This window comes from Mesoplodon mirus, assembly GCF_964341445.2.
Source record: "Mesoplodon mirus genome assembly, contig: HAP1_SCAFFOLD_838, whole genome shotgun sequence".
Taxonomy (NCBI): Eukaryota; Metazoa; Chordata; class Mammalia; order Artiodactyla; family Ziphiidae; genus Mesoplodon; species Mesoplodon mirus.
Genome location: NW_028295201.1, coordinates 132549 through 152653, shown reverse-complemented (window position 1 = coordinate 152653; position 20105 = coordinate 132549). Strand labels below are relative to the sequence as shown.

Genomic DNA, 20105 nt, shown 5'->3' with positions numbered 1-20105 from the left:
GACAGTAGTCATCATACAGTTGGAGACTAAGAACAGAACTCAGGGATGTGTCTAGCAGTCAGTAAAGACCAACTGGGCTCACTGATGATCCTTACGGTCATTTCCTCTAGACTAACATAATGTTATTAAGAAGACCCTAATAATTCACAGTACTGCCCTTGCCTGATTGTTTGTTCTTCTCCCTCTATCACTCTCTCTTTCCCCATATTATTATTATTATTGACAATTTTTGGTGAATTAAATTCAGGGATTAGTATTCAGGAGTGCTAGTCACAAAAGCAGAGAATCTTAGCTCACACCAAAGGAAGAAAATAGAGAAAAAGTATAAATTATATGAATACACACATATATCACACATGTACCAACTATATGTTGCACTTCTCCAAAATCTATTCGGTATCTGCACATTTATTGTATATTAGCAGTAAGACTAGAAATGAGCGTTACACTCTGTTTACAAGATACAGAAAACAGACCCAAATATGAAAATTACTATCAATGAGAATGGGGAAGAAAGACTACAACAAGGAATGTAGATGATATTTTTGTTTCTTAGCTATGATGCCAAATATTGAACTTTCAACTTGAGACAAGGAGGCCATAAAAAGTTGTATTAGTTTCCTAGAGCTGCCATGACAAAGTACCAGAGACTGAGGAGGTTAAACAACAGAAATTTACTTACTCACGGGTGTAGAGGCTAGAAATCTGAGATAAGGTGTCAACAGGATTGATTTCTTCTGAGGTATCTCTTCTTGGTCTGTAGATGCCATGTTCTCCTTTTGTCTTCACATGGTCTTCTCTCTGTGCATGTCTGTGTCCTAATATTTCCTTTTTATAAGGACACCAGTCATATTGAATTACAGCCCACCCATTTGACCTCATTTGACCACAGTTACCTATTTCAGGGCCTTATCTCCAATACAGTCATATTACGAGGTATTGGGGGTGAAGACTTCCACGTATTAACTTGAGCAGGACACAGTTCAGGTGATAATAGAAGATAAGAGTAATTTAAGCAAGTAAGTAACTATTGTTTACAGTGAGTTGCTTAAGGATATGAATTTACTCAAGAAAAACAAGAAGAAATTACATAACACTGTGTGTTATACAAAGATATTAAATTAATCATCATAACATCCTGTGAGATGGGCATTAAATTAGACTAAGCAAGAGTAAGCAACTTATCCAGAATTGTATAGTTGGTACTTTCCAGAATTTAAACTAGGTATTTCCCAGTTCCATTCTACGTTATATATTCATTTCATTATTTGAAATGCACTTTGAGTCTTCATTTTGCTTAGTTTCTGAAGTTATATGGGGATAGAATGGAGTTGGATATTTTCAGTGACATTCACACATGGGGAAGGAAATTGAGTCCAGAAGCTTCAGCAATGTTTCCATGGAGAACGCTAACAACAGAACCAGAAACACTGTTATCCTTTTGGTTCAGAATCAATTTTAAGAAGCCCAATGTTTTCCAAACTTTCACCAATGGGCTCTGTAGGGTCCTCTAACAATTTCTAAGAGACTAACTAGTTTCACATTCCAAGCCACTTAAGACAAGGAGGTCTGGTTGTTCTCTGTGAGGAAATCAAGTGACAATCATAGCTGGTAATTTAGGGTAATTTCTTCAGGGCCCAGGCAAAACCTAATACACAAGTAATAATCATTGTTAAGTGCATCTTTGACAAGGATTCATCAAGTATCAAAGAGGTCTATAAATTGGGAGAAATTATGATCAAAGACAAACATAGACCACAGATATTTAATTAATGCTCAATTATTTACGAGTTTAACTTTGGTTAACCTCGTTTTCCTTCTTCTAGACAATTTCCAATTCATCTCCACAAAGAGACCAGAATACTTACCTTCCAAAACAAGATTTATTGTGTTCCTTTAATTCAAAGCAGACAGTGACTTCTACATTCACTCCACCAAGTTTTGCTAGGAGAGAAAAGGAGACATTATATTTTGTCTTGAATTACATAAGCCACCATACTTGACTTAGCCCATCCTACTGGAAGCACTTTGACGTAGATTCTACAGTCTTGTCTTACACCTTCTACGGAATCAAGCCAAGGGAATCACACATAGTTACAGCTGGAAAAACGTTTGTTCTGGGTTGATACTTTTAGCCTTTACCACCAAGACTTTATCACCAAGATCTATCTTTACAGTCTCTAAACAGGAGACCTTCTTGCCTTCCCTTTTCATATTGACAAGGAAGGTAAAGGGAAGAACTGAGAAGTACCCAAAGTCAGCTAGCAGCCAGCACAGATAAATCATCTGTGGACATATTGTTTCTTTCAAAAGATATAAACATAAGAGGAAGTCCTAATGTTTGAAACAATTGTGCATAATAAAATTCCATGAAAACCTAGAAATCCAGATGCAGATCAGTAACATATTGGCTAAATAAGCTGTTATGTTCATGCAGTGGACAAGTGTACAGACATTAAGAAGAACGAGATACTCTTTTCTATGAGATTCTCTTTTCACTGAACTCATCAGTGCTGCAAAAACAATGTTACATAATACTTTTTCTTTAACATTATATCAGGCATCCTCATCTTGTCCTGCATATTGCCAGTGTTACTAAAGTTTATCATTTACCTCTTTCTCTTTTAGACATATCATTTCTTCTTATTTTGGAAGCATCCATCAATCCCTATTTTACTGTTTCTTTTAAATTACAAATGAATATTGAATTTTATAAACTATCTTTTGTGGGATATTTCAAGTGATTGTATAGTTTTGCTCTCCTTGGACCTTGTTACATGGTAAATTATACTTGTTATTTTATATATGCTATTTATTATATATTGTATTACATTTACTAATTACATTTATTACATTATAATTACATTATTATTAAGGTAGCATTTTGTTTTAGATAGAACAACCAGTGGAATAGGAAGCATCTTAAAATTAAATGCAAGAGCATAAGGGAATTGAGATTAAAATAAAATTCACATTTTGGATCAGTAGCAAAAATTATTCAACAAAAGTGGGAAAATATGGCTATCATTACTAAATTCTAGATACAGCAACTAGTTAAAAGTTAAAAAATAATGAAACTGTAAAGGCATCAGAAACCTGGGAGACATGAAATAAAGTATTCATGAGGAATACCTTTCTAAGATACAAAGAAAAAAGGATACATTTAATTATATAAGAATTAAAATTTGCCTCATGGCAAAATGCACTACAAAGGTCAGAAAACAAGCAAAAGAAATTGGGAAATATATTAAGAAATGGATATGCTTTCTTTACAACTTTTGAGAGAAGCACATATTTCTTTTTCCTTTAACCTGTTATGGGGGTATTAATCTATAATGTAAGTGCATGGTTCCTTTCCTTTAACCTGTAATGTGAGATTTAATCTATATGGTAAGTGCATGGTTCCTTTCCTTTCATCTGTAATGTGAGTGTCAGCATGCGGCACTGTTTCCAAGCACAGACTTTGGATGTTCCTGTACTGGTCCCATCACTGACCATCCACAGAAACTTACAAATGTTGCTTCACTTTCCTGGGGGTTAGAGTCTTAGCTACGAAATGGAAGCAAAACAGAACTTTTCCGCAGGGATGATAGAAGGTTTAAAGGAGTAAATATGTAAGTGACTTAGCACAGTGCCTAGTACAAGAGAGCTCAATAGAAGTACTTATCAATTTTTTTTTTTTTCTTTTTGCGGTATGCGGGCCTCTCACTGTTGTGGCCTCTCCCGTTGCGGAGCACAGGCTCCGGATGCGCAGGCCCAGCGGCCATGGCTCACGGGCCCAGCCGCTCCGCGGCATATGGGATCCTCCCAGACCGGGGCACGAACCCGTATCCCCTGCATCGGCAGGCGGACTCTCAACCACTGCGCCACCAGGGAGGCCCTATCAATTTTTAAAGAGACAGATGAAAGAAATCAAATGTGGTGATTTCAATCTATTGATATATATTCTTGACTTTAAACTACCTTTTCATTCATTGGATGACCTAACTTGCTCATGCTTTTTCTTACTCTGGTGAACTTGGGTAGCTAACATCACAGTTTAAAATTTTTGCTTTTATATTTACAAGTAAATTTGACCTGTAAATTTCTTTTTCCTTATAGTCCTCATCTATTTTCAGTATTAGGATTATATAGACTTCATAAGATGAATAAAGGAGCATTCTTACTTTGCTACTCTCTAGAAGTTTTTCTTTGTTAATATTGATGTTATCTGTTTAATAGAAGTTCGATAGAATTCACCTCCCAAATGATCTGGCTGGGCCTGGTATTTTCTTGGTAAAAGATTGTAAACTATTGACAGAATTCCTTTACTGGTGAAAGAACTCCAGCTATAAATTTCCTCTTGTGTCAGTTCTGGTAAACTTTAGGAGCTAGGAAATTGTCCACTTTACAGAAATGTTCAAATTTACTGGCATTTCATATATTCTCTGTTTGTACTCTCTGCTGTAACATTGTCCTGATTCTTTCTGTATATTATTTACTTGTGTTTTTGTTTTGCTTAATCAAAGTGTGTTTTCTAAATCTTTTCAAAGAATATTCTTTTGACTTACTGCATCACCGCAATTTTATACTTTTTTCTGTTTTATTAAGTTCGGCTCATATCTTTATTATCTATTTTTCTATGTTCTCAGGGTTTATTGTTTTACTCTTCTGATGTCAATTAAAACACTTGGTTATTAATTTTAGGAAATCTTTTTAGTTATAAATAGTTGAACTTTTTGAAGATTCCAGCTTAGTTGTAAGTATCTAAGGGTCAGCTCGTCCACATTGTTGCTAGCCTAAGGCTTAGTTCACCCTATCGCAATGTATATATTGATATTTTTTCCGATCGACTTTCTGTGTTTTGCTACTTCTCACTTTTCTTTGGAGAGAAGCCCGTTGAAATACCCTTAACTTATTTTACAGCCAATAAGTCTTTAAAATAATGTGTATTTTTTAAAGATAAATCTACTTAGATAATTAGGCAGAAAATCTGATCTGCCATATTTTTAAAAACAGCATAAATTCACTCTTCTCCATGATTAATCTGCTGTATTACATGACCTTCGAGTTTTTAGCTTTATCAATGACATGTACTTGAAAAATGTTTTAAAGATCCTGCCCAGTCTTTTAGAACATCCTTGTTCCTTGTTTCAGTTCTAGTTTTATGTATATTTTCTGCCTTGCAACTGATTCTTCCAACATCTGATGGATGGCCTTGGGAATCTAATTGTGGTCTTGATTGTTTTTTGCTGATTCTCTCCACTTCTAGCTGATTTCTTCATTATTGTGTAAATTTAGATCATGAGCTCATGTTTAGCTAAACTTTATCTGTGGGAATGCTATAGGCCTGTGTTGAAGGTCTACCTCTCCAGAAAGGGTTTAGTTTTGTGTTTGGAATACCACCGATTTGGGAGCCTTTTAAGTTAATTTCTTAGCTTCTGTTTGCACATAACTTTGCAACCCAAACACTGTGAACACAGATCTGGGGTTCAGAATTCTCAAGATTTCCTGTTTCCTACCCAGAGCAGAGGCTAAGAGAATTTGGTCTTAGTCTCCCTTTGCCAGCAGATATTTTTCCTCCTGGCACACCCTTTCATTGAAGGTGAAGCTAGGGATAGATAGGTTTAGTTCTAACTTCCCATCTAGTAGGGATGGAGTCTTACCTCCTGCTTCTCATGTGGTCATGGCCATTTAAAAACAAGTCTCTATGTCAGGTGTGTCATTAAACTAAGGCATCCAGACAGATGCCTATTTTTATGGCCTATGAGCTATGAATAATTTTCACATTTTAACTGGTAACATTTTAAATGGTTACCTAAGTACCTAAATAATATCCTCAATTTTGCCACTTTGGTCTCTTAAAGCCTAAAATATTTGCCACTTGGCTCCATAAAAACAGGATTTCCAGCTTCTGTTCTAAGCTATCAAGATCTTCAATCCACTCCTAATATAGCTATAACTCTCACACATGTACCACCCTTCTTTCATGGGTCCTGGAAATTTCTACTGCATACTTCAAAAATCAACCACGCACTGAAAAATAAGTTGTGTACATTTAACCTAGCATACCTAACCCTTTTCCTTTAGGAGAGTTTTTCAAGTAATCTTGCCCACCGTATTCTTTAGAGCTTCATTAATAATGGCAAAAAAATTAAAACAACTTAACATTCAACAAATGGGAATTGTTCATAACAATTATAGAAGCACATACAGTAGAAAACTATAAACTGTTATTGAAACAGTGAGACATAACTAGTTTTATTCTTAGAGAACTATGTTTATTTAGGTCCCTTTTGTTTAAATAAGTATATTTCTGTGAATGTATGTATATAGTCATGTATTTATATACACATACATTATTTGTATGATATAGTTATGTAAACATATGAAATACATACCTATACACATACCTATGATTTATATTTGTATACATACACAGGAATATAATTATATATATTATATAGTTATATACATTGAACTGAAAACTGGTAGTATACATATATATCGTATATAAATGTGTGTCTATGTGCATGTGTAGAACAGCAGGTTGAGAGATATGGAAGCATGAGTTAGACAGGGTTCACGATTGTAAAAGTAGTTATGTGTAGGTAGTGAGGTTAAGGCCCATTTGATTGAAAATATTGCCTATTTTTACATCAATTGTTATGATGAACAGATTCCTATGTAAATAAAATTATAAATAGCTATACATACTTGTATGTGTAATGTATAATTAACATATATATAGTTTTATAGATGCATTATATTTATATTACATAATATAATTGTCATACTAATACATTATGTATTGTGTTATATAGAATATATTAACTAGAGTGTATTATATCAGATAATAATAATTATATATTTATAATATATATATAAATATATATATTTATAATTTATATATTATGATATAATTGTTTGATAATCAATATTATAGGATATATCATATTAATATTATGAACAGATTAACCATATAAATACATTTCATTACTCATATATTTTGTATATAATATATGTGAGGCAAAAATATATATAAATATAATACATAATTTGTTATACATTAATATAAATATTAGTATATTAAATTTATATATCTATATAATATTTAATATTGGTATATTATAGTTAATATATACATAGCTAATGCTCTTTAATGCCATCTGCTACAAGTAGAATAAGACCAGGAGTATGGCCAAAGCAAATTCTAAAAATATTAGATTACTTATATTCATTTATATGCCATTTTCCTGGAATCTGCATCTGGCTATTAGAGAGGACACACAGCAAAATCAACAAAAAGTCCCCAGGAGGACATAGGATCCTTTATTTATCGGAACCTCAAAGGAAACACAGTGCTATCCAGTCCCCCATCAAAGAGCCAAGAGCAAACCTTGAAGCACCCAGTAAAAGCCCATTCAAACAAAAAAGCTTTTCCACTTAAACTGGAAAAAGTTAAGTTCCCAAGAGACCCCCTACATCAACCACCAAAGCTCATTTGGCAGTAAAAACAATAATGTTCACCGAACAACAAGAAACCCAAAACAATAGTTGTTTTAGCACAAACCAAAAAAAGCAGCTAATTAGTGTCTCTCCTGTTTGAAAGAAGGGGGTGGGAAGTGGGCAGAAGACCTGATAGGAAAGATAAAAAGAAAAGGAAAAGGAAAATAAAAGTTTCCAGTTGGACACTCAAGCTGTCTTCTGCATCCATTTCGTCAAGACCACCAAGTCAACGTGGAGGCTTTTTCCTCCTTCCCTTTTCTTTTCATGACACTGGTCACAACCAGCACTGCAGATCCCATCGAATTAAGGAATGCTGTTGCCTACACGTGTGAATGAGCTGTCAGTAAAGTACTGAAGTAGAGGAAACCTAAAGTGAAACGTCCTCATGAATGTCCATGTGGCTGAGCAGGAAGTTAGCCTCTCATAGATGTGCTAAAGAAGAAGAGTTGGCTTTTATTTTATTTACTTTTCCCTGGACTGTGTTGAATGACTATCATGTACACGTTAAGGCTACTTTTTGCTGAGGATTAATGCACTGGGAGAGCTCAGAGAAAACTGAACAGTAGAGCTGTCTTTTTCTTGACCAGTTCACCTTACTTTCCCAAACTCTAAGTCTTTCCCTAATGCTTTCTCCTTTTTATTGTAGTAAAATGAACAGAACACAAAATTCACCATTTTGATCATTTTACAATTCCCTGTACCATTCAGTGGAATTTAGTACGGTCACAATGTTGTGCACCTATCACCTCTGTCCAGCGGCAAAACATTTTCATCACCCCAAGAGGAAACCTACACCCGTTTTAAGGACTCATTCCCTATTTCCCTCTCTTCCAAAGCCCTGGCCACCACTAATGTATAATATTTGCGGTGTGTATGGATCTGCCACTGCTGGACATTTCGTATAAATGGAACCATAACATATGTAGCCTTTCGTGCCTGACGATAAGTTGTGCAGTGGTAGGAACAACTAAAATGTGATGTGTACTGTATGATGCATGTTTTACTGAAGTGGCTTGGTCAGATTATAATGATTTATGATAGAAATCACGTAAAGCAAGCATCACAATTCTCCAGGAATGTTCTTTCGAATGCTAATGTTAATTACGAATATGTGAATCCCCAATCTTTCATTTGTATTGACCTTATCTCATTAATTCTTCTCCCAACACTGCCATAACTAAAGTTGAGTTCTAAAATGTACCTTCCTCTTTTCCCATAGAAATTGTCCCACAATTTCAAAAAGTTCTCAAAGGTGAAAAAGTGCACACGACGTTTATCACGTTTGCAAATGCCGATGGAAATGCTAAGCTAACACTGTCCAAAATGCAATCTTCTTCTGTGAGAGCACCCAACTTTAAACAAATACACATATTCTAAATACAGCTTAGATCTGTGACATGTTTTGGCCACTGAAGTATGACCAGACATGATGGCCTTAAATGAGCAGAAGAGGCCTTAAATGCGCTTTGCGGTTGGGCTCACCTCTTATGTTTCAGTGAACTTTTAGAGAAGACAGGGCCTGGGAGCTGCGGCCTCACAGTTGGGCTCCAGACGAAGAGGTGTGTGACAGACCTCAAATTGACCCAAAACACGGAGCAAAACTAGCCATCTAGAGGTCTAAAAGAGAGCCACTGCAGCTAGCCCATAGGTCCAAGAAAAATAAATTCTTGTTTATGTAACTGACTGTGGTGTGATTTGTTCCAAAGCATTATCACAGCAAGAGCTGACTAACACAACATCCTCCAAATCATTGTTATGTAAATGGTGCCACCATGCCTACATTTAAGGGAACTGTGTACTCAATTTGTGAGAAACCTTGAACTCTTGGTGCCTCTCCAACACAATGTACATGGCTAAATTTCCACAAATAAGTTCACTAATATGCCACAAAGATCTCCCTCAACTTTTATTAAATGTAAAGCAAAGTTCTTTCTTTTCATTTTCTGCTTCTACATAGTTAAAATGCTGTTTATCAATGGAAAACGGTTCTTGCCGTTTGGCTTCTGTCGTTAGAGTCCTTTGAACTCTTTGGCTTTTCAGCTCCTAGGCTGTAACATTTGAATCAGCAAATGCCCCAAGGAGAAAAGCTGCGCCAAATGTCAAGCTTGCGTCTGTGTTTCCCTTCTCTCCAGAACTTGGCCCACATGTCTTGGTGTCTCTCTAACATTCAGACGCCAGCAAACAGAAGTTTTCCTACTCTATCCAGCTTTTCTAAAATTTCTTTAGACTTCACCTGATCTTACGTTATTATTCAACTATCATCTCAATTAACCCTAGGAAGAAAATCTACAATTTTTAGAGAAAACGGAACCCTGGTACACTGTTGGTAGGAATGTAAACTGGTGCAGCCTCTGTGGACAACAGTATGGAGGGTTCTCAAAAACTAAAAATAGAACTACCATATGACCTCGCAACTCCACTCCTGGGTATAAATCCAAAAAGAACAAAAACACGTGTTTTCAAAAACATGTATTTGAAAAGATACATGCACCCCAATGTTTGGAGCATCAGTATTTACAATTACCAAGATATGGAAGCAACCTAAGTGTCATCAAGTAATGAATGGATAAAGAAGATGCGGTACATATAACCAATGGCATACTACTCAGCCTTAAAAAAGAAAGAAATGTTGCCATTTGCAGCAACATAGATGGACTTGGAGGGCATTGTGGTAAGTGAAATAAGTCAAACAAAAACAAACACTGTAGGATATCACCTATATATGGAATCTAAAAAATCCAGCAATCTACCGAATATAACAAAAAGAAGGGGAGTCACAGATATAGAGAACAAACTAATGGTTGTCAGTGCGGAGGGGGAGGCGGGGGCAATACGGGGTGGGGAAGCGAGAGACGTAAACTACTGGGTGTACGGTAGGCTCAGAGATGTATTGTAGAGCACAGGGAATATAGCCAATACTTTGTAATAACTGTAAATGTAAAGTAACCGTTAGAAAGTATACAAAATTTTTTTGAAACCGAAATCATACTGAAAATTGGAAACAATTTACATGTCCATCAACAGGAAAATGCACATATAAATTATTGTATTTCCCTACACGGGAATCCTACATAGTGAGGAAAGTACGTGAACTAGACAGATCTTTACGTGTCAGCATGGATGACCCTAGCCAAGATAACACTAAAAAAAGCAAGGAAGAAGAGAAAACATAGTAGAATACTATATGAGGTTTAAGAGTACTTCAAAATGGAGCCTAAATAGAAAGACATGCATGCAGTGATGGAGACCAAGTTCAGAAGCGTGGTTACCCAGGGTCAGCTGGGGAGTGGCTGTGTTGGGGAAAGTGGTCACAGCAGGCTCTTGCACAGGAATGGTCATGTTTCAGTTCACACGCCGGCTGGAGGACGGAGGAGTGTCTGCGATGTTATAATGTGAGCACGCTGCGTGTGAAAGCCATTGCTGACCACATCTAGGGGACCTGATACGCGGGAGCTGGTAGTGGGTGGAGGCAGCCAGAAGGTGGTGGTAGAAGAGGAACGCTGTGTGCATAACGCCTAAGGCCTGACCAGAGGACGACCACTGTTCTAGAAACTGGACACCAATCCAACTTCTACGGCCAATGTTAAAAGACACACTGAGGCACGTTTAAAATAAGACTTTCCGTGAGCAAAAATAGATTCAATTCCGGCACCACCAAAGCGGAAGTGGTGAGGAGCGCTCCAGCCACAGGAGCTGCAGAGATGTTTATCTTAAAAGGGCCGAAGCCAAGCAAGGAAGTGACTGACTTGCTATCGCTTTAAAGCCTAGTCGGTGGTTTGTGACTGGTGGTCCTCAGCGGTGTGCGTCACCCTGAGCCGTTGACAGGCTTAGATTTTGGTTGGTTTACGTAGGCGGCCGCATCACTCGAGCCACCGCAGGCTAACGGCCCCCTGCAGGGTTCATTTACTAACACCAGTTGTCTGAGTCCTTCCTCTTACTCGGTCACTTCACTTCCTACGCCTCAGTTTCCCTTCTGTGAAGTGGATATTCAGTAGTAAATTCTCTGTGCAGTTGTCAGTACACAACAAAGTGATTATTAGTAACCAGGATCATGTCCTGAATGCATGGAACACGTCACCATTTGCCAACTACCGTGTCAAGTTAGCAGAAACTCCAGAAATTAAGAGCTCTCCGCATAAATTCACACACCCGTGCACCAGGTGAGGGACCACAGGCAGACGTTCACTCCGCCTTTCGTGTGTCCCTCACGGAATACACGCTCTCTCCAGGGCGGGGGAGCCCAGACACTTACGGGAGTTTACGTTTAAAATGCGTTGATACAACCAGGTCTCACGTTTCTTAGGATGAGTCAGCAAACGCTTTTTGGAAACCCCGAAGTCTCCACACCTCGTACGTTTCGCGCTGCCTTAGTCTCAGGGCTCAAGCCCCTTCTCTTCAGGCCGCGTCACCAAGGGAGACAGGGCTGCGGGGGGACGCGACGCACGGCGAGCGTGATGACGTCCTCGAGCCCCGCCCCCACGGCACCGCCCGCCGACGTAAACCGCCGCCCCGCGGCGTGGAGGGCGTGGATCCCTGCGCCAACACCAGGCCACGCGGGGTCTCCGGAGCGCGGCATGGCGGGGTTGGCCACCTGGGGCCCGTGGCCCTATGTCTTCTGGCTGCGACGCCGGTCCTGTGCACGCTGCGGGGCTGCAGCCGCCGGGCGGTGGGCGCCCGAGGGGCCGGGAGGCGAGCCGGGGCCCCAGGCGGGTGTGGCCATCGTGTCCGCAGCCAGCGTCCCCGAGGCCGAGCTCACTTTGTGAAGCTGCGCCGGGACAGCGCGGCCGACATCTTTCCGCGCTCTGAGGACCTGTGCGCGCTGCAGGACTCGGTGCCTCTGCCCTCCGTGCGCGCTTCCCTACAGGAGGGCCTGCTGGACTTAAGGCCGACCGCCTCCGCGGGGTGCACTGGGCGCCACTCCTGAGCACCCGCTACCCCTGATCTGTATCCAGAGCTTCTTCCAGCCACGGCTTGTCGAGACAGGTTTGTACTTCCCGCTTCCAGGGCCCCTCGTGTGGGCGCTGAGAAGCGGGGTTTTAAATGGTGCAAGGTGGAGGGTGGGCACTAGAACCAGTGCCCAGTGCCCGGGTGTGCGTGCACTAGACGGGGCGTGCGGCCTAGGACTCCTGCCAGCTCGGTGACCCCGGCCGCGTGCCTTAAGGCTTCAAGGTCTCAGTGTTCCCATCTGTAGCGTGGGCTGAACAGGACCCAGTCTCTGTGGTGGATACAAGGATGCACTGTGTTAATGCTTCTAGACTCTACAAAGTAGAACACTTTGCACAGTTTGGAGCATCGTTAATTGTTGCACAGATGTTACCTGGTCTGTTGAATGACTTTGCCTGGTGCACACCAAAGCGATTAGGAAATAGATATATCCCGGCTTCATTTCCTTTCCATTAAAACAGGGCTCAGGAAAAAAATTGTTTTTCAATAGTCGTATCATATAGTGCAAAGAGCAGCGGTGTGAAGGCAGCTTAGGGTGTGAATTCCAGGGCTTATGCTCTCTGTGGCCTGGGCAGGTTTCTTTTGCACTGCAATCCCCACACTTGTAAAATGACGTTAATAACCACTCTTTCTGTGGGTTCTTAGAATTAGTTAAGCAGGTTATGTGTGTAAAGTAGCCTGGCACTTGAATGAGTTGTCAGAACCAGTGGCTGCTGGAGACGATGCTTCTGCCGTATGTAATCTTCCCTTCTACTGGGCAGCAAGTAAACACAAGCACAGTAGTCAGTGCTCTGGAAGAAGTGAGTTCTGGTGCTACAGGGCACAGAATCTCTTTTTTCTTTAATTTTTATTTTATATTGGAGGATAGTTGATTTACAATATTGTGTTAGTTTCAGGTGTACAGTAAAGTGATTCCGTTATACAGATATCCATTCCTTTTCAGAGTCTTTTCCCGTCTAGTTTGTTACAGGATATGCAGTAGAGTTCCCTGTGCTATGCAGTAGGTCCTTGTTGATTATCTAGTTTATATACAGTCGTGTGTATATGTTAATGCCAAACTCCTAATTTATCCCTCCCCTCCACCTTTCCCCTTTGCAGAGCACAGAATCTTGGAAGGGAGACTTCAGGGTAGGATTCTTGGAGGAGGTGCCATCCTTTCTAAGGATATGTAGAAGGTCCTGGGGTGGCCGGAGAGAGCAGTGTGTGTTGAAGTTTGAGAAATATAAGAAAATATGGCAAAACTAATGTACAGGACTGGAAGTCAGGGTTTTGGAAAGAAATGAGAGTGGATACTGGAAACTTAGTGAGGCCCAAGTGATGGGGGCCTTGTTTGTCCTGTCAGAAGTTTGGATGTTTATCCTGAAGGCTGTGGGAAATTTCCACCAAAGAACAGTGAGATGGACTCGTGGTTTAGAGGCTCACTCGGACCTCCATGTGGAAGGCAGTTGATTCGGTGCAGCGTGAATTGTAATCTGAGGGTCCCACTTAAGTTATAAAAGGTGGGACTGGGTTTTGCAGATCTGAGAGAGAATGGGTGAGGCCTGGTGACCAGTTAGAAAAGGGAGGGCAGCTAGCGTGGGTGACACTTTACAGCTGCATCTTTTTGAGAGATACAGAGCACAGTAGAAAGGGATTGGGGGTGGCGAGAGGATCTTACTTCATCTTCAGTGCTTTAGAGGGGCCTGGTAGACGGGTCTGGACCCAAGGTACAGATCTGGGCTTTTGGGGAGGACAGGTGTTTGGAGGCATGGTAGAGACTGAGGTCATCCACAAGAAGATCCAAAGAATCCTAGGTCTGAGAGATTTTTAAGTGGGTATATTTGAGGATGTTTATAAGCTGTGAGAAAGTAGCCAGCAGACGAAGGGTGTAAAGATCTAGGACAGGAAATGATTGTTCATTTGATTTTGAAAAGCTGAATACTCATCGTGTGCCTGGCCCTTTTCTAGGATCTGGGGTTCACACCATCTGTTATCTCTTCTGCAAGAACAGTTCAACTCATCCCCTGGTGAAGAGAAGTCACATTATTCTTTGCATCCCATGCAGGTATAAGAACTGTTCTGTACCTCTGAAGGGACTTTACTCAACCAGTGTAATAAGTTAGAAATCAAAAGAAATTAGAGCTGGAAGGGACCTAAAAGGCCACTGTACTTAATTTTGCCTAATATTTTACACTGAATGTAAGAAAAGTTTATTGCAGAGCCCATTCTCTTCAGAGTTCCTTCACTGAACTTACTTTATGTCTTGCACCCAGTGGGTCTATCCTGTAAATTTTGGCCTCCTCCTCAATTTGCTTCTTCATCCATATTACATTTTGCCCAGACTATGGCAGAAACTCCTGGGTGGTTTCACGGCCCCTGGGTTCAGTTCCTCTAAGTTCATGTGCCTACTCGGGTTAAGTGATCTTCTAACATAAACAGATGTGCTTAAACTAATGCTGCTGATGGCTTGCCCACACAGAGTTAGTGCAGACTAGCCGCCCAGCGTGTGCTCTGCACGGAGGCGTGTAGTCTGAACTGTGTTCGGCCAAGCCTCCTGGGGCTCTTTGCCCTGAGGAAGGGGAGCTTTTTGTGATCACTCCCTTTATCTAGTCGGTCCTTCAGCAGCGGGGAGCATTTTTCTAATCAGCGGAGGCACCCTTGCTCAGCCAGTGGTAGCCCCAGGTCTCACCACCTGTGAGATACAAGCCATGCTCTCTCCCAGGCTTGCTTGGGCCAACACCTCTATTTTCATTTCTGTCTCTTCTCACACTTGGACCCCTGGCCTTAGTCATCCCCACCTGCAGCGTTTACAGTGCCCAGCAGGAGTCAGGCTTGAGTGTCTTTTCACAGATGTTCCCTCTGCAGTTAATGCACCTCCTACTCCAGCTCTGCGTAGCCTCATCTTTCTAGACTGTACCTCAGGGTTATCATGAAGCCGTCACTCAGATATAACTTTTTGCCTCCATGGGAACCTCTGTGCATAAAGGTTACGTTTATTTGTCTCATGTGATTGAAATTTGAGTTTATACATCTTCCTCCTTAATGAAGGCTTTAAGGGCAGGAGTCGTTCCTAATCCTTAGCACAGAGCAGATGCTTTTGTTTTTATTTAGATACTTTTTAATGATGATAAAATGTATGGTTTAAATCACTCATTTTACAATAATTTTGCTTTAGGTTGTGACAGAAATAAAGTTTACAGAAGTCGTGTTCCTGCGATAAGAAATAAAGATGTGACCTTCCAGTTGTGTAAAGCTCATAAATGCTGTGTAAGTGCGTCGGGTGCGCTAAGGAACGTGGAGCGAAGTGGGCTAGTTGTGAGAGAGAGAGACTTAACTATGTTAACAAAGGTAAGCCTTCATTGTGTGCTGCCAACATTTGATAGTTGCTTTTGGGGCGAACTTAACCAATAAAAGTTTAAACTGTTCGTCCCCATTAAAGGGATTGAATAATTGGCTTCTTTGGTGCACCTGTGTCTTTTGAATTGTCCAGTTGGGGATGGAGGTTTAGAAAGTGAGTTTCAGTCTTGTTTAAGTCTCTTCCCATCAGACTGGTCTCGTGATTTCCTACACACCATGACTGTCTACCTTTTGTTGGTGTTGTTCAGGCCTGGATTGTCTCCTGTAGCTGCTCAAACCTTGGTCCATTCTCATTTGTACCATGGAAGTTTGTCATGCTGGATACTGTCAGAATTAATCTTACTTAAGTTTGTGTTAAGCCACAAACCACATGTTTTGTATATTTTCTGTTTTCTCTGTTTGTTTATATTTTTATGGTTTCTCTTCAAGAATTAGGAAGGGAAATAGCAAGATGTAAGAGCAAAAAAGTCATCATTCTCTTTAAATTGTTAGAACATCTATCTGCAATCATAATTATGATGCACTGTGGTATGTGTTAAAATAGTAAATACATGTAACGTCCCGTAGGAGCAGCAAACTCAGTGGTGTTGGTGAGGGTGTGTCATGGAAGTAATCACAAAGCAGATGACTCTTGATTAGGGTCCTGAAAGATTAGTGTGCCTTCCCTGTGTCCAGTAGTGGTCTGGAGGGGTCAGGAAGCCTGCCTTTCAATTTGAGGGAACAGTGGGTTTGAGGTCCTCTCTCTTCTATTGCTCTAGTACACTGCATAGCAGCTAATAAAATACTGGGTTTATAGTTGGTGTTTAAATCGCTGATTGATCATCAAGATTGGCATGTATCATTGGAAATGAAAATCGGAGGAGTCTTATGCTTTTTAGGTTTTTCTTTTTTTTTCCTTTGTCTCAAAAGTATGTAGTACTTTACTGAGTGGTTGGGAATAAAGTTTGCAGTATTCAGTATATTCAGTTTTAGTACCTAAATAGAATTAAACTGTTGATGTAAACTGGAATAACACTTTGTTACTGACGAGTTTTAGGATGCATCAGTTCATCAATTACCTGTTTGGGAAGATTGTAGTTAATGATTTTAAGAATGTGGCTATAAACCTCCAATTGACTCAAGAAAAGCAAATAAGTCAAGATTGACAAATGTATAGGCTCTTCATCTTATTGTGTGTGTGTGTGTTTTTTTTCCTTTTAGTTACTTGTCAAGGTATAAAGAACTCTATCACTGTTAAGACAGTAAACTTCACGGGGTATAATCTGACATGGCAGGGAACAGATCACATGGTCAAGATCTTAAAGGTGATTTTATGTTTAAACTTTCATGAAAACATATGTGATTGAAGCACATTAACATATTGATACAGATGGCAGTTAATTTTTGTCTTATCATACATGTGAGTGCAGCTTTTGTTTTGTAGAAAAAATATGACCAAATGGTGATGTGAATTGCTGTTGCATAAACTATAGTGTTGAATCCCCAGTGTTTGCACTTGAGTTTAACAACTCTGTGGTTTCCTATCTTCTTCCTGAGACACTTAATCTCAGGTCCATCCTCGTTACACAGAGTGGTCAATTAGAGAACGATTAATATCACCATTTAAAGAAGTGAGACTGAAATCTCAACCATCCTGAACATAGGAACTGAAGGGGCCTCTCAGCAGTTCAGAGAGTTATTACCAAGCCAGTCGGCTTAATGCTGTTCAGTTTTCTCCATAGCAGAGCCTTCCAGGTCCTTCTTTTGAGCTTATTTATTTTTATACACAATTCTGTATGGATACTGTACATAATACTAAATAGTTGTATTAAGTGGGTTTAACTGGTGATGTATTTACATGAAGATCTAACTTTGTTTTGTTGATATCTTTTTAGGGGCTTTCCATTCATCAAAGCTTGTGATGTATGTAATCAGTTGCTGGTGTGTAGCTATCATATTTTTGATATATAGGGCTTGAATGGGGAAAGGTGGATGGTCATTCTTCTTGCTTTTTAAACTGACAGAGCCTTACAAGAAGCATTTCCCTCTCTGAAATAAATCCATGTAAAACATGTTTGGTCGCTCTCCCAATGCAACTGTGTAGTTGTGTGGATTTGGCACACAACGGGCAGCCTTGTGGTTATGTCTGTAAACAAGGAAGCCAGTTTTCCAGTCCGCAAATCAGCTGTTACCCAGGGAAACGAACTTGACTGCCATTTCTGACCCCTCACGTGGAGCTGTCATACTCAAGAATGTTCACATGTTTTCAAGAAACGTTGTTTGCGGGCTATATGTACAAATTCCTGATCTGAAAGCCAATATAAAGCAGCATCTCCCAAACCTCTGCTCTCTCACCAAGGCCACACACATTCCCTCGCTTATGGCCTCGTGGCAAGCTAATACTGTCAGTATCAGATTCTCCTTCCCAGTGGTCTTGGGAGACTGCGTAGTTGCTCTGTGAAAGGCACCACTGCTGAGGTTGAGAGAAGAGCGTCTTGGGAGTCAGTACTGGCCTTGCGTTCCCGGAGAGAGGGCTGTGCACCTCGTTCTCCTGTTAGGGTTTTCCTATGCCGCAGGGTTTGCTGCCTGTTGTCAAAAGGATGTCCTAGTGACTTGTCTTCTGCGCGGTTATATAATCCCAGCACACTTCTTTATGATCTGTAGACTTTTATGGGGTTGTGGCCAGGTCAGGTTTTAAATGTTTGGAAATGTCCTATTGAACAACTTTGCATTGGCAGTGAAGCTTGCTGGGAGAATTGTATTACTGTTGCCCTAGTTTTGGCTTGAGGGTGGTGAGAAGATGAAATTTTTGATGGGTCAGTTTTAGTTGTGTATGTGTATGTGATTTATTTTTTAAAATTCTAATGTCTATTATTCACAGCTTAGATATGTTGACTTTCTGATTATTCATCAGTCCCTTTACTGATGTATTTTCATCTGAAAAAGTACATTTCCTTCCAGACTGTTTTTGTCTGATGGTGAAGAATAAATTTTTTATTTGCAGTATAAAGTTGATCTGAGAAAAAATGTTTACCTTGGATCTTCGCTGGGCTTCTGTGAAAGAAACTTAATAAAATAATATGGACAATTCCCATTACTAATCCTAAGCACGTACAACAGAGGTCTGTACAGTAACATAGCAAAAATAAGTTCCTGTAATTTTACTTAGTCATTGCCTGTTTTAGACTAAGGAGCAGTGAGAGACATTTATAAAGAATGATACCTCAGATCACTTTTGTTAAATGTCCTCTAATATTTGGATACTTGGTATCTGGCTTGTGTTATCTTTTATACAATCTTGTCTTCTTTCTTTGCACTTTAGTGTAACAACTCTGTGATTTCTTATCTTCTTCCTCAGACACTCAGGTCCATCAGAATTTCCTGTGACTGTGACAGTAGAGAGTCCTTCCTCCTCAGAAGTGGAAGAGGCTGATGATTCCTCAGAACGTGTTCAGGAAGAGCCAGAGAAAATCCGTTGGAAACAAGAAGCAGTGCAGGTACAAAGTTATCACTTTAAAGCTATAGAGAAGACTGTTTTTCAAATGAAAGCCTGATTGCAACACGGCACAGCTTGTGTGAGGGTTCTGTTTTCTCCTCCCATCTGCATTGTATCCCCTTGAATGGTTCCTTAAGCTTAGACCAAGGTGAATGGTGGACATTTGAACTCTAAGAAATAAAATTCAAAACATGTCGTTAGTAATATATTTTCCTTTCCTTAGAACCTTAGTATATTAGATGTAGGGAGAACCTTAGTGATCATAAGATAAGGAAATTGAGTTCTGAATGAATACAGTCAGCTGATTCAGTGATCTTGTTTAAAGATGAGGAAACTGACAGTTCTAGTTGAACTCTCTTTTTTTTTTTTTTTTTTTTTTTTTTTTTTTTTTTTTTTTGCGGTATGCGGGCCTCTCACTGTTGTGGCCTCCCCCGTTGCGGAGCACAGGCTCCGGACGCGCAGGCCCAGCGGCCATGGCTCACGGGCCCAGCCGCTCCGCGGCATATGGGATCCTCCCAGACCGGGGCACGAACCCGTATCCCCTGCATCGGCAGGCGGACTCCCAACCACTGCGCCACCAGGGAGGCCCGAACTCTCTTTTTATAAGAGGAAAAAATGGTCTCATTTTAAATAAAAGTAAAGTTGAAAAACGTTTTGATGTTGATATTCTCCTTTCCTAAAATCAAAAATATCAAGAAGCTACATTCTATTACCAAATAAACCTGACCTCTAATGTCATTCCATACTTTTGTTTGTATGGATGGAAAAGAAAAATTGATTTTCACAAGAAATTTTTGCACCTCAAAAATAATATATTTTTTTTATTTCAACTTCAATGCAGAGCTGAAAACTTCTAGTAAAT

At 40.0% G+C, this 20105-nt stretch overlaps 1 protein-coding gene and 1 long non-coding RNA gene across 3 annotated transcripts in view; one reads left to right on the top strand and one right to left on the bottom strand.

Annotated features, from left to right (window-relative positions):
• Positions 1-11786, bottom strand: part of LOC309797660 (uncharacterized protein) — a gene marked incomplete at its 3' end in the record, with an annotated part of 34877 nt that extends 23091 nt beyond the window's left edge. The window contains exons 1-2 of the mRNA XM_082646117.1: positions 11741-11786; positions 1869-1944 (exon numbers count right to left, since the gene is read on the bottom strand). The remainder of the gene's footprint in view (positions 1-1868; positions 1945-11740) is intronic.
• Positions 11787-12248: 462 nt separating this feature from the next.
• Positions 12249-19412, top strand: LOC309797658. Of its 2 annotated transcripts, XR_014292766.1 has the most exons (4): positions 12249-12471; positions 15587-15759; positions 16969-17072; positions 19106-19412. It is a non-coding gene; the product is annotated as an uncharacterized lncRNA (long non-coding RNA). The 2 variants fall into 2 exon arrangements; XR_014292765.1 differs by lacking the exon at positions 16969-17072.
• Positions 19413-20105: the final 693 nt, after the last annotated feature.